Source organism: Macrosteles quadrilineatus, unplaced genomic scaffold (assembly GCF_028750875.1).
Source record: "Macrosteles quadrilineatus isolate MER2022 unplaced genomic scaffold, UCM_ALF_1.0 Scaffold_3__2_contigs__length_128488019, whole genome shotgun sequence".
Taxonomy (NCBI): domain Eukaryota; kingdom Metazoa; phylum Arthropoda; class Insecta; order Hemiptera; family Cicadellidae; genus Macrosteles; species Macrosteles quadrilineatus.
Window position 1 is genome coordinate 26,353,413 of NW_026542596.1, and position 12,148 is coordinate 26,365,560.

Genomic DNA, 12,148 nt, shown 5'->3' on the forward strand with positions numbered 1-12,148 from the left:
ATTTACAAAAAACTAATGACACTACATGATAATCAATACTCATAAATGTACCAGTTTCTAAAACCTTAAGTTGATTTTCTTCTGTTCCGTAATCCATGAAAGTTACAGTATCATAATTTATTAAATTTTAAATGAACATTTCAGTGTTATTTTAACAATTTTTTTGTTTTAGTTGTAAAGTTTTTTCTTCTAAATATTACTAAAAAAATTTGGTTAACTAGTCAATATTTCCTGTAGCACAAATTTGGATTGATGTGGATTAAAATAATGTGTAACTTTATTTGATAAACCCTAGAACTGTCGATCGGTCATTTTATGGGATCGCGGCCGTTCTTGAATGACATTGGTCCCAATATGACCAATCCCTAATTTTACATAATTAACCTCCATAATTAACAGATTGACTTATATTTTAACTAGATGTAAAGTTTTGGCTATCCTGATAACTCACCCTGGTATATTTTGATTGGGTTGTCATAATTGAATTCTTATTTTCTTGTCAGCTGATTAAACAATTCTCAGTAAGATGAGACTAATTTAAAATGAACAAAAATATTATTCAATTTGTATGGCAAATTTACAACAAACAATTCTTATTTTTCCAGTTAATAAGATCTACAACATGTGTATAATGAAATTTGAAATTTACATATAATTTTTAGGTAGTGTAATTTTTGTATGACCCAATCATATATTTCTATATTACTAGTGTATCTGTTGCTCAAAATTGAGCAATTGTCAAGTACCGGTATTATACAGAAGTTATTTTAAAACTACAGTAATAACAGTCTAATTTTCGATGAGTTTAAAAGACCCGACTAAATGCTTATGTAACTAATTGAATTACTCATGCTATTTAATAGTGCTTTGAAATAATAAACGCTTCTTGTAAAAATATTTTAGCATTTTTTGGACCCGGCCTTATTTTTTAGTGTTTTATACAAATGTTTCCCGACTTAAAGCTGTTACCAGTAAACATTTCTTGCATGTATTTATTTGATCAGACTTAAAGTAGGTTTAACACTGTAACAAACATGATGTGTATATTCTTCATGGGTTTTTTTTTACTTCCAAAATAAGTTACTTAGCATAACTGGCAAAAATTATTCATCTCCCCAAGTCCCCAAGTGATTGTGTCCCTGGATTCCTTACTGTGAGATCATGCCTCTCCTCTACTCTTCTTTTAAGTATAAAGATTTCCTAGATTTTGTCTCCTCATCCTGTTTTCAATATTTCTCCTTCAAATTTGTGAAATTTTATGTTCCTCCAACAAAACTGATTAACTGTTTGGATTTGTTTATAACCTGCTAAATATTACAAACATCAATAGTTACTCCCAAAAAGCTGGTGAGTTTATTTTTATATACAGCTGTTTTCGTTTTTTAATTTGTTTTCAATGTAATTTTTATGGGGAAAATGCGACCTTTGAGAGCGTATCGTGCCCTTAAGGGTAAGAGATTTTAAATTCTAAAACCTTTATGCAAAACTACGAATTGAGACAAATTATTTTATTTGACACCTGAAACGTTAAAATCGGTCCAGAAATAACGGAGGAGTTTTGTTCACAAAAACAGCCCTCACGTATTAATATAAGAGATGAAAATTTTTTGACAACATAAATAAATAGGTCATTAAATGTAGTTTCTTTTAACACTACACAAATAATATAATAGTACTCTTTGCTTCTGAAAATAAATGTACAATACAGTACAACAGCCTTGTAAATAAGTATTCCAAAACTATTAACATAGTTCCATCTATCTAGTTATTGGTTTGCAGATCAATGAAATGCCCCCAAAATTAATCCTCTCAACCAGATTGGAACAGTTTGTCTTTACACTGAATTTAATTAATATCTAAATTTCTTTGACAGAGTATATTAAATTAATTCTTTAATTATAATACAACTCTCACATTTAACACCATATTGTAAATTTTTTGTGCCTATTCGTGATGGTTTTTATCCAAAATTATTAGAATACTAAATTTTAACACAGCCTCAAATTTAAATATTGTTACCATTGTAGTTCTCACTTTTGACACTGCTTTGTACATACAATATATTTTTTTCATTGTATGAAAACTTTCGTTTTGACACATCCTCAATTATATTGGTGACTCTGTAGGGCCATTGACTATATAGTCAATGGTAGGGCCACAGACTCCAGGCCCAAATCAGTGATGTCTTGGGTTCGGATCCTGGTAACTGTTCAACAGTGCACTTCATCCTTGTACTGTACCAGCTCACCCTTTGCTTTTATGGGCACGTTCTACGCACAGGCTCAAGGCCTATGTAGACGGGAAAATGCAAGGTTAAAAGAAGCTGCCAACCTCTTAAATACCCCCGCTGCAGCAAACCTGCCGACTTAGCGAATTTCCATTTGCCTGGATTGATTTTCAATTAATCTATTAAATTAAAATTTATGTTTAACGAGTACCTAGGTTAGCTGCTACAGGGAAACTAATAAAGTGTGTTTTTATTAAAATTTTAATAACTTGGTATGAAATAAATAAATCCGCCAAGTTTGATAAAAATATATCCATAAACAAGCGAACTACAGCATATTATAATATTCTACATAGGAATAACATGGGAATTTTAAATTAAAAATTTTTTGAATTTTCTCCGTAACCAATTACCGTACAAAAACACTTTGATATACTAAATTATTTGTTTTTTAAGCTCTTTAAAAAGGTCTGGAGAAAAATTGATAAGTTTTGTGTTTTAAGGGTAAAGAATGAGAAAACCCTATAAAACCCCACGTTAAATCCCGTTCCCATGGTCCGATCATGCTGGTTCGCGAACTCATTCAAGTTTATCCCGCCTTACACCTTCAAACCAAATTTTATCCAAATCGGACAAAAATTACTCAAGTTATCGCGTTCACGGACGTATATATATATATATATATATATATATATATATATACATATATAAACATTTGAACGAATGGTGTTTTTGGCCTCTGGGGACATCAAAATGAAAAAGTAAATCGGTCCCGGATCTAGGTCTTACCGTGCCACCTACGGTAATAGCTACTTCCCTATAGGGAAATTCGCTAAAAGTGGATAGTGATGCAATCTAAATAAACTATATGAGCAATCTGACACACACTTACTCCCATTTCCCTATAGGGAAATTCGCTAAAATATATATATATTCCTAAATTAAACCCTTTTTAAGCCCTCGCATTTTATATCATGTTATGTATATTGTGTGGATTCCTATTACTCTTTAAATATCAAAATTTCGTTCTGACAGTGTGTTAAATATTAAAAATTTACTATCATACTCCTTTGGTATTAACACTATCTCATATACATTTTCTGTTAACTCCCAATGTATTGTTTTCCAAAAATTATCAAAATTTGTTCTGGCACAGCCCCTAATATCAAATCATTTTCTTGCTCTCACATTATACACAAGTTCTCTATTTTTTTTGTAATGCCTGTTATATATATTTTTTTATAAATCCTGAAATATTAAGCCCTTGTCCATATTTCCGCTCTCAAATTGTACACACTGTTATGTATAATCTCTGTCAATTCCCCGTCTCATCGGAGGTTTGACAGTTAGTTCGTCACCTGCCCACTACCAGGGGGTGGGGGGTGGTTGGATTGATCGCTCCCTCCCCTCCCACCATACACCTCTGGCACACGCGCCACACCACCACCGTGGCCACACACAACAGGTCCCACACAAAAACTGGCACGTGTGCCGATATCAGTTTGGCCAATTTTAAGCCCCTGGAAATATTAAATGACCCCCCTCCCCTCTACCATAGTTTGGACCCATAAAATGTAAAGTGGTTTTATCAGTGCAGTGTCAAAGTGGTGTGATTAGTGTTTCTTGTGAGGGTTAACAAATTTTGAGTGGTGTTTTTGTTTAGTGTTGGTGTTTAGTGTGTTTCTACTTATGTGTAAATTGGTAAAAAAATATTTGTTATACTTTAGCAAATTTTTAATTTGTGTTAATTAGAGATATTTTTTTATCAATTTAGATTAGAAGTAAATATTTACATTTATGTTATGACAATTCAAAGAACATTACCCAAAGTTCATAGTGTACACATATAAAATTACTTTTCTGAATATTCCCCCTTTTCGATACATTAAAGTCAAAGTTAATTATGGGTTTTTCCATCAATAATGGGTTAAAAGTATTTATTTTATTTTTATTAAAGTACAAAAATCATAGTTCACAGCTTACAGTGATAATATTTCTTACTAAAAATATCCCCCATTTAGTTCATGACAATTGTTTTCTGACTACCAAGATTAAACTGGAAACGAGAACTATGTCATCCCATCAAATATAAAAAAGAGATGAGTTTTATATTCCGTTCCCACTGTCATGTCGATTGGTTTTTACCTCTTGCCTCTCATCAATGTAACAGGTTGTTGACATTTAAAACTAGTTCACACTTTGTGGGCATATAACCAGTTTAACCTTTGACCTATAAAGTTCTGACAGACTGCTGATAAACTACACCTGATTCTAATTAATGTACATTTTTAATTGGAGTTTAGATTCAGCACGAGTTTTTAAGTAAATCTCCGACACTGTTGGAGAGTTGAGTGATCATTAGCTATTAAGTTCTTCTCGAGCTCGTTTAGCCAACGAGATGAAATCATAAGTCTAATTTTTGCAGGGATAACTCTTCCCGTATAACATGTTTATTAATCTAAAATCTCCATTTGATTATTAATTTATATTCAATTCTAATTAGTAAATGTATAATTTTAGCAGTTTCCTATTTATCGTCAAACAATATTTTTACTCTGGATGTCTATAAAAATAGGTTGTTTTTTAAAGAAAACCGTTTTGGTTTTCACAAAACTCTCTTCTTTTGTTTTTATGACATTTGGGGATGAAAAAAAAATAACTGTTACTTAAAAACAGGTACTCATAAAACTAATTCAACCACATCATACAATACGTTTGAGCAGACTCTAGCTTGTTTTGGAGGGTTGTTGTGAATGACTTATTATGAAACCATAATGTACATAAACATGACATATATCGTTGCAAGTAAAATAAATTTAGAAATTAAAACTTAATCTTAGTTTTGATGTAAGTAACTGTATCTGTGTAAAACAATAAATGCAAACATAACTTTGATTATTTCTATGATTTTCAAGAATCTTCATTTCTGTTTATTTATACAACAAAGGCTTAATCAATTTTAATAAATACATGAGGCTTAGTTACAATATGCTTCCAATTTAACTCTTGTTATACATAGATAAACAATAATTAATTACAATCAATAAGATAAAACTAACCTTTAAGCTATCACAGGTCATAATACAAATTCTTATATCGTTTTGTTTTGTGTTGTTTTTGTAAAACATGTTGACCAAAAATACAAATGCGTTATTGTTTACATCATTAGAGGATTTTAGCGAAAGAAAAAATATTTTTATACATAGGTATCTCACATTAGTTTATAAAACTTACTTTACATAAAACATTAGTTTATAAAACTTTGTTTACATAAAACATTAGTTTATAAAACTTTGTTTACATAAAACATTAGTTTATAAAAATTTGTTTACATAAAACATTAGTTTATAAAACTTTGTTTACATAAAACATTAGTTTATAAAACTTTGTTAACATAAAACAATAGTTTATAAAACTTTGTTTACATAAAACATTAGTTTATAAAACTTTGTTTACATAAAACAATAGTTTCAAACACAGAATTATTGGGTTCACCAGACAATGCTTTTTGTTCTTTCAAGTGAATTTCACCATATCCATATTGATATGTACACAACAATAAACCAAAACTCAGTTATGTTTGGGTCAGATGACACTGTTTTTATGGTACAACAAATTCAAACTCAATATTGTCTTATTTTATTGACTCTATCTTCAAAATACCAATGTGATTATTTGCAAAACATTGTTTTAATACCAAACCAAAATTAATTAATGTAAAAGTATTGCTTGAGAGAGTCTCTGCAAGACTCTGATTTGTATTACACATTACTTTTAAACACAGTGATGTTTGTGTTTAAAAAATGTTTTTGTGAAACATAATAAATTTAAAAAAGCATGGTTTTTAAGACTTCGATTTGTATAACAGAATACATCCAAACATAGTATTGTTTGGGTTGGAAGACACTGTTTTTGTTAAAACTCAAGATGGACAGGACCATCAATTTTGTCAGTCAGGGGCGGAATGAAGCTAGATATAGATTCATCTTCCCCATTATATTAGGATTTCCCTTACTTGGTGTTAAATGTGTTAAGGATTATTCTGTGATATGAAGGATGTTTTCTATGAGGCAATCAAATAATAGTAAAGTTAGCAAAACAATTGTTGTTGAACTTTTCTAGAATCCTCCTAAATTTGCTTACAGTTTTACTTATCAGTTTATGTTTTGCTGATTTCTTACAGGTGAAACAAAATTCTAAGCAGAGTAAAACTTAATTGGGATGTTCTATGTGTAATATATAATTAATTCTATTCTTTTTCTGAAAACTGTTTACAGTACAATAATATTAAACATTTTTATCAATAATATACATTGTTATAGTATAGCAGTTGTACCTCAGATTAAAGATAACACATATTTTCTCTAATCTTTTTCATCTTTCTATTCTCTTGTTTTTCTGTTTATTCTGTGGTTGTAGATACATAATTTGAGTCGGTATGTATGAGCTAGGTCACAGTGTTCACATACGCAAAAGAACAATACAAGATCCACACACATACAAAAACAAACAAATGATGTGGGGAGAGGAAAACTGTTTACAAGGAAAGGAGAAAGGAAATAGTCTCTCTAATTATTAGTACTCTGTGAAAAAAGCGATATAAGATGTCAAGGCGTTTTTATGACTCTCTGTGAAGATATTGCTTTAGTGATGAGGCTGGAAGAAAATTGCAATAATAAAGACACCTTACAATCAATACTCAGTGAAAAGTTGCAAGTTTAGACCATTGCCTAAGAAACACCAGTGCTGCATTAGTGTTATAATAAATGCACTTCGACATCTACATCCCTGTCTGTATAAAGTGTTGTCAACATGGTCAATTACAAACACTTCCTTAATATTGACCACTTCATCATGAGAATATAAAGTGGTATTATGGTTCGACATTTGTGCCAAAAAGTCTTGCATTCCAACTCCTCAGTGGCCGTCGATCTTATAAATGTTGTTGCATTTTTGGTAAGTTATCTCAGATTTTAGATAGTTTTAGTTGTTTAACTTAGTAAAATTTTGTTTAAAAACTGTTGGTAATAAATCCTTGAAAAGGATGTAACAATCCTTTATAAGTACTATTGTGTAGTATTAATTCATTATTTTGATGTTATAACTTCTATATTTACATTTTACTTTAACTAATCTAAAAGTCACATTTTTGAAAAATTTTTCAACAGTTTGCCTTTAAAAGATTGTTAGTTAAATTAGCTAATTATATTTTATTTATCAATTCTATTGCTGTCTCACATTTTGGAAAGTCTAAATTTAAATAAGTTTTAAATGCACATTAAAAATATATTGATGATTTGAAATGTTTTTCAGTTTAATGCAAAACATAAATATAACATATGAAGTGGGAAAAAACAGTAACTTTAAATTTCATAGTTAGTGAAGCCTAATATGAAAGTTATTGTAATTTAGGAAATATTTTAACCTTATCAGGGTATTTAGGTAATCAAAATCATTGATTAAGTTTACCTTTGTGTATGTTATGTTTGTAATTTTGTATGTGGAGATGGTACAAGTTGAAATAATGAAGTGCTTTAGGACATTTTTCATTTCTTATTCAGTAAGCTAAAAATAGTTTAGCTAATACAATAAATTGCTTAACTCTGTAAAATATTATAATATCAATACAATATCCAAATATGAATCTCATGAAGAGTATTTGTTGATTTTTCAATCCAGAAAGCACTGTAAAACATTTATAAGCTCTTTTGAATGCTCTCTTTAAGTATAAATGAATTTCATCAGACTGCCATCTTAGAAAATGCAATAGGTTTCCTATTTTAATACATATAAACTTAAGTAAAATATTTCTCGCTTACTCAATTCAGAGAAAGTTTGTTGGGAAAGTTTTGATACCAAGAGCGGATATTAATTTGCAGCTTAAGTTGAACTTGCAAAACAGATAAGACGGGCATGACAGTTTATGTGTTCCCGTCCTATCTTGAGCAACATTGAAACAATCATATCACATTTCTATAGAACTTAAAGTGTTAGAGGTAGTTAATTTTTTTTTATTATATGAATTTATGAATTCAAATACTAGGAAGGAAAACTTATAATTCATTAAAACTCAAATGTGCAAGGATTTTTTTTCGGTTTCAGTGTTGATAGGCCTACATAAATTTATAAAATAACATTATTAAATATAATAACGCAAAACAATTAATTCAGGCTAGGCCAAGAGTGTCAAGGTGTTATCACTGTGATCAAGCTATCAGTGGCTAGCCGGATTTGAACACATTACCTAAGCATCACACTTTTATACCTCTGGACCAGCTCTCTCCTAAGAATGTTTTATACAGTTTTACCTTTAAATATTGTGTTTTCAAGTAACTTGTCGGTTTCAGTATAATAAGTCATATTAATAGTACGGTATTGTAATTCAATAACTTATAGAGTAAAGATCATTGATTAAGTAGACAAAACCATTCTTGTTATTTGTGCATTGTTAAAATGTTAGAAAACCTTATATAACTCATGTTTAGCTAATTCAATGCACAAACATTGCATAATCATAGGAACTTGGAACATAGAAGCCTGGATGGCAAATATTGTTTCTGAATTCACAAAGCAACCTAGAAGATTCATTTACAATTAGATACATCAGTATAAAACATAAATAATTTTGCCTTTATTTGATACCAAACTTGGTAGGTATCAATTAATTACAGTTAAATGTAGGGTATCCAATAGCAATCTACTAATCAATACTTTATTTTGTATAGCATAGGTTACAGTTTTAAACTATAGGATTTATTTATTTATTATTATACGTATAATAGCTAATACCTGTACACATAAATACCAACAAATCCCAACTACGTCAAGATTATGTACGTTCTCTTGAAACTTCAATACTTTTTAACAGAAGTTAAATTATGTTTTCAACACTCCTGATGCACTTGCTTTATTATCCTTCTTTTCATATTTAAATATTTTAGATTCACTTTTACATCAAGCCACAAACATAAACACTAACATAATCCATGAAATATCTCAGCTTAACTAGAGGCCAATCACAAAGCCAGCCTGGGTAATCCAAATCGCATTACTGCTACTCCAAAGCTCTCCAAAACTTATCTAGGTTTATGACCTTAGTAATTTGTATTAAGTTATAATAGTTATAATTTAAAACTCAGTTTATACCTTGGTAAATTTTTTGTCTACGCTATTGGTTTTTTTAAATTGATCAATGTAAATTTCAATTGACCTATTTTCTTTTTACAACGAACTATTTGTATATGCAATTTGCAACAAGGAGTTTAAGGAAATGTAAATGACAATTTTAAACGCAACTAATAAAACCATTTATTACAGATACTTCAGTTATCACGTTTAGGGACGTTTATATTATATATATATATATATATATATATATATATATTTTTACGGAGAACTTAGTGTTTTTGGCCTCTGGGGACATCCAAATGATAAACTAAATCGGTATTGGGTCTAGGTCTTACCGTGTCACCTACAGTAATAGCTTACCTACAGGGAAATTTGCCAAAAGGTACTGTCAAGTTTATTTTGATCTTTTTTACACTATGGTTTTGCAAAAAATAATCTGTATAAAAACAACAAAAAACCACTTGAGCAGGAGGATTACATATTTATCAGGGTGTGTGTTTGTTTAACCCATAGGTATTTACCATCGTAAGATGTTGATACACTAGTATTAAACAGACGTAATATCGGTTGCTATTAGCATTAACAGCTAATCTCGTTAAAAGCTAGGTTAAAAAATAGATAACTTCGTTAGTAAAAACATATTATTTTAAAAGTGCCTTGTAAAATTGTGTGAATAAGTTAGTTAATAGGGTCGCCGGAATTTTATCCCCCTGGAATTTTACCCCCTGGTCAAAGCTGACGTCACTATGACGTAGTAACGTGAGTGGCCAAAAGTTTGTTCGCGGCCGGAATTTTACCCCCGCGGATTTGGAAGTCTAATGAAAATAGTCAGAGCGTGATGATAATTAGATTATCGATAAAAACCGGATTTTTACCCCTGGAATTTTACCCCCCGGATTTTTACCCCCGGAATTTTACCCCCAGATTTTTACCCCCTGGCAGATTTTAGAAATGGAATGATTGATTTTCTTATTTCTGTTTTTAATTAATTGTAAACGTTTCATTATTTAGTAGCTTATATTTATTTATTTATTTTCTAATCTCAACTAAGTAAACAGAATTCGCTGTTTTATTTTGATCATATTAACCAACAGTTGGCTTCAAAGATCGAATCCTTATACTCGAATCTCAAATTTAAAATTAAAAACCTGTTCGATTAGTTAATGTTACAAATAAATTAAGATAGGCTACTTAATAATAAAATGTTTACTATTAAATTAAAACTGAATGAAAATAATTAATCATTCTCACTAATCTGGCCAGGGGGTAAAGTTCCGGGGGTAAAATTCCGGGGGTAAAAATCCGGGGGGTAAAATTCCGGGGGTAAAAATCCGGGGGTAAAAATCCAGGGGGTAAAATTCCGGGGCTAAAATTCCGGGGGTAAAAATCCGCTACCCCAGTTAAAACCAACAAAATGGGATCTCTGTGGACACACAACTTTTTTGAATGTTATTATAATTTAGTCTAACTTTGATTAAAACCACTAAAATTTCAGCTTGTATGTAAGCTGGTTTGCAAATAATGACAGCTCCATTTTATCCGTGGCTTAATTGTTAAGGTCATTACACTTAGCATTGTTTCTTAGCCTTGGTTGTTCTCGTATATCACTGTTTTCCTTATTAGGCTGATGAATCTGTAAAAGCATTGAGTATACATGTATAAGTGTGGTTACATAATGCTAATAGTTGTTACCAATTTTGGCGAAGTAGTTTGAGCCGCTCGCTTGGATCACGGTAGTGGTGTTGGTAGTGCAGTGCACTTCTGAGCACTTTTAAATCATTTGGTATTAAAATTCATTATAAAACAACAAAACTACAATCAAACAAACGTAATTCATCAACAAAACCACATTTTATAACCTTCAATAAACTCAAACTTTTGCTACTCTGCAACAGCGCTGTTCAGGTAACTGTAGCCTCCATTGAGTGACCACTCTAGTACGTGTATACTCAATGGTATAGGTCTCAAAGTAACGAGTTGAAAAATTAAAAATTAAATTCCTTGCAAATAAGATCAACATAAAATCTTATTTTTGGCCACTATTGTATGAATTTTACTTTTTGCATTGCCAAATTAAATTGAACATGCACATACTTTATTTGTTCTAAGATAAATTCTCTGTAAAAAGTATTTATATGCAGACAGGGTTTTTCGTAGAAATAAAAAAGTGTCTAAAGGTGCCTTTGTGATTTTGCTTCCTCTTTGGCTTTGTGTGTTTTGAGGCTTTACCTTAGAATAACAAAGGGGATTGTAACAACATTAACATTCTATATCTGTGTTTTATTTGAATATACATTATTTTTATAATATAGTCCTTACACATTGTTTTATTAGACTCAAATATTAATATTAATTTTATATTTTGGTTCTAATTTAGCTATATTATTCATGAGTAAGTCAGTCAAGTTGTTTTGTGTGCCCTAGGTACACTGTTAAAGCCATTTTGACCTAATTAATTACACAATCATGTCAGTATGCCTTTTTGTACTTGTTTTACTAATTGATCCTAAACACAACTCACAAGCTTTATACTGAACTCCTTATACCTGCCTGGTGTGATTTTCCATACTGTAGTCTTAACACATAAAAGCTCAAATAACTAGAAAAAATAGTGTGAGATAAATGTAAAGAAAAAAATTCACTGTCTAAACACACTTGTGATATTGAATGCTTTCTATTTTGGAACTGAAAAACCCTATTGACTCAGGTAAATGTTTTTACAAGCGGAAAGAGTATATAAGCTTAGCAAAGTGTTAAGATGTTCTGAAGAGTCAGTTATACTGAGGTTGTATA

The 12,148-nt window shown here is 30.4% G+C and overlaps 1 protein-coding gene across 14 annotated transcripts in view; it reads left to right on the top strand.

Annotated features, from left to right (window-relative positions):
- LOC128988473 (peripheral plasma membrane protein CASK) overlaps nucleotides 1–12,148 on the top strand; it is a 266,450-nt gene that overhangs the window by 49,481 nt on the left and 204,821 nt on the right. The window lies entirely within an intron of this gene.